This window comes from Aegilops tauschii, chromosome 4 (assembly GCF_002575655.3).
Source record: "Aegilops tauschii subsp. strangulata cultivar AL8/78 chromosome 4, Aet v6.0, whole genome shotgun sequence".
Classification (NCBI taxonomy): domain Eukaryota; kingdom Viridiplantae; phylum Streptophyta; class Magnoliopsida; order Poales; family Poaceae; genus Aegilops; species Aegilops tauschii.
In genome coordinates this window covers 468,788,982-468,792,788 of record NC_053038.3, presented here as the reverse complement: position 1 = coordinate 468,792,788, position 3,807 = coordinate 468,788,982, and positions in this window count along the sequence as shown.

The following is a 3,807-nucleotide window of genomic DNA, read 5'->3' as shown; positions in this document are numbered from 1 at the left end:
GCGCCGGCCCTGGATCCCATCTACAAAGGGGGGGGGGCGGCGGCCAGGGGGAAACTTCCCCCCCAAGTCAAGTGGGGCGCCCCCCACCCCCAGGGTTTCCAACCCTAGGCGCAGGGGGAGGCCCTTGGGGGGCGCCCCAGCCCACTAAGGGCTGGTTCCCTTCCCACTTCAGCCCATGGGGCCCTCCGGGATAGGTGGCCCCACTCGGTGGACCCCCGGGACCCTTCCGGTGGTCCCGGTACAATACCGATAACCCCCGAAACTTTCCCGGTGGCCGAAACTGGACTTCCTATATATAATTCTTCACCTCCGGACCATTCCGAAACTCCTCGTGATGTCCGGGATCTCATCCGGGACTCCGAACAACTTTCGGGTTTCCGCATACTAATATCTCTACAACCCTAGCGTCACCGAACCTTAAGTGTGTAGACCCTACGGGTTCGGGAGACATGCAGACATGACCGAGACGCCTCTCCGGTCAATAACCAACAGCGGGATCTGGATACCCATGTTGGCTCCCACATGTTCCACGATGATCTCATCAGATGAACCACGATGTCGAGGGTTCAATCAATCCCGTATACAATTCCCTTTGTCAATCGGTACGTTACTTGCCCGAGATTCGATCGTCGGTATCCCAATACCTTGTTCAATCTTGTTACCGGCAAGTCACTTTACTCGTACCGTAATGCATGATCCCGTGGCTAAGTCCTTAGTCACATTGAGCTCATTATGATGATGCATTACCGAGTGGGCCCAGAGATACCTCTCCGTCATACGGAGTGACAAATCCCAGTCTCGATCCGTGTCAACCCAACAGACACTTTTAGGGATACCCGTAGTGTACCTTTATAGTCACCCAGTTACGTTGTGACGTTTGGTACACCCAAAGCACTCCTACGGTATCCGGGAGTTACACGATCTCATGGTCTAAGGAAAAGATACTTGACATTGGAAAAGCTCTAGCAAACGAACTATACGATCTTTTGTGCTATGCTTAGGATTGGGTCTTGTCCATCACATCATTCTCCTAATGATGTGATCCCATTATCAATGACATCCAATGTCCATAGTCAGGAAACCATGACTATCTGTTGATCAACGAGCTAGTCAACTAGAGGCTTACTAGGGACACGTTGTGGTCTATGTATTCACACATGTATTACGATTTCCGGATAACACAATTATAGCATGAACAATAGACAATTATCATGAACAAAGAAATATAATAATAACCATTTATTATTGCCTCTAGGGCATATTTCCAACAGTCTCCCACTTGCACTAGAGTCAATAATCTAGTTACATTGTGATGAATCGAACACCCATAGCGTACTGGTGTTGATCATGTTTTGCTCTAGGGAGAGGTTTAGTCAGCGAATCTGCTATATTCAGGTCCGTATGTACTTTACAAATATCTATGTCTCCATTTTGAACACTTTCACGAATGGAATTGAAGCGAAGCTTGATATGCCTGGTCTTCCTGTGAAACCTGGGCTCCTTGGCAAGGGCAATAGCTCTAGTGTTGTCACAGAAGAGAGTCATCGGGCCTGACACATTGGGAATCACCCCTAGGTCGGTAATGAACTCCTTCATCCAGATTGCTTCTTGCGCTGCCTCTGAGGCTGCCATGTACTCCGCTTCACATGTAGATCCCGCCACGACGCTTTGCTTGCAACTGCACCAGCTTACTGCCCCTCCATTCAAAATATACACGTATCCGGTTTGTGACTTCGAGTCATCCAGATCTGTGTCGAAGCTAGCGTCGACGTAACCCTTTACGACGAGCTCTTCGTCACCTCCATAAACGAGAAACATATCCTTAGTCCTCTTCAGGTACTTCAGGATATTCTTGACCGCTGTCCAGTGTTCCATGCCGGGATTACTTTGGTACCTTCCTACCAAACTTACGGCAAGGTTTACATCAGGTCTGGTAAATAGCATGGCATACATAATGGACCCTATGGCCGAGGCATAGGGGATGACACTCATCTTTTCTCTATCTTCTGCCGTGGTCGGGCATTGAGCCGTGCTCAATTGCACACCTTGCATTACAGGCAAGAACCCCTTCTTGGACTGATCCATATTGAACTTCTTCAATATCTTGTCAAGGTACGTACTCTGTGAAAGACCAATGAAGCGTCTTGATCTATCTCTATAGATCTTGATGCCCAATATATAAGCAGCTTCTCCAAGGTCCTTCATTGAAAAACACTTATTCAAATAGGCCTTTATACTTTCCAAGAATTCTATATCATTTCCCATCAATAGTATGTCATCCACATATAATAAGAGAAATGCTACAAAGCTCCCACTCACTTTCTTGTAAACACAGGCTTCTCCATAAGTCTGTGTAAACCCAAACGCTTTGATCATCTCATCAAAATGAATGTTCCAACTCTGAGATGCTTGCACCAGTCCATAGATGGAGCGCTGGAGCTTGCATACCTTGTTAGCATTCTTAGGATCGACAAAACCTTCCGTCTGCATCATATACAATTCTTCCTTAAGAAAGCCGTTAAGGAATGCCGTTTTGACGTCCATTTGCCATATCTCATAATCGTAGAAGGCGGCAATTGCTAACATGATTCGGACGGACTTCAGCTTCGCTACGGGTGAGAAAGTCTCATCGTAGTCAACCCCTTGAACTTGTCGATAACCCTTAGCGACAAGTCGAGCCTTATAGATGGTCACGTTACCATCCGCGTCTGTCTTCTTCTTAAAGATCCATTTATTTTCTATGGCTCGCCGATCATCGGGCAAGTCAGTCAAAGTCCATACTTCTTTTCATACATGGATCCTATCTCGGATTTCATGGCTTCTAGCCATTTGTCGGAATCTGGGCCCGCCATCGCTTCTTCATAGTTCGAAGGTTCACCGTTGTCTAACAACATGATTTCCAGGACATGGTTGCCGTATCACTCTGGTGCGGAACGTGTCCTTGTGGACCTATGAAGTTCAGCAGTAACTTGATCTGAAGCTTCATGATCATCATCATTAACTTCCTCCCCAGTCGGTGTAGGCACCACAGGAACATCTTCCCGCACTGCGCTACTTTCCGGTTCGGAAGGGGTGACTATCACCTCATCAAGTTCCACTTTCCTCCCACTTAATTCTTTCGAGAGAAACTCTTTCTCCAGAAAGGACCCATTCTTGGCAACAAAGATCTTGCTTTCGGATCTGAGGTAGAAGGTATACCCAATAGTTTCCTTAGGGTATCCTATGAAGACGCATTTTTCTGACTTGGGTTCGAGCTTTTCAGGTTGAAGTTTCTTGACATAAGCATCGCATCCCCAAACTTTTAGAAACGACAGCTTAGGTTTCTTCCCAAACCATAATTCATACGGTGTCGTCTCAACGGATTTCGATGGAGCCCTATTTAAAGTGAATGCGGCAGTCTCTAAAGCATAGCCCCAAAATGAGAGCGGTAGATCGGTAAGAGACATCATAGATCGCACCATATCCAATAGAGTGCGATTACGACGTTCGGACACACCGTTTCGCTGAGGTGTTCCAGGCGGCGTGAGTTGTGAAACGATTCCACATTTCTTTAAGTGCGTACCAAATTCGTGACTTAAATATTCTCCACCACGATCTGATCGTAAGAATTTTATTTTCCTGTCACGTTGATTCTCAACCTCACTCTGAAATTCCTTGAACTTTTCAAAGGTTTCAGACTTGTGTTTCATTAGGTAGACATACCCATATCTACTTAAGTCATCAGTGAGAGTGAGAACATAACGATATCCTCCGTGAGCCTCAACACTCATTGGACCGCACACATCGGTATGTATGATTTCCAATAAG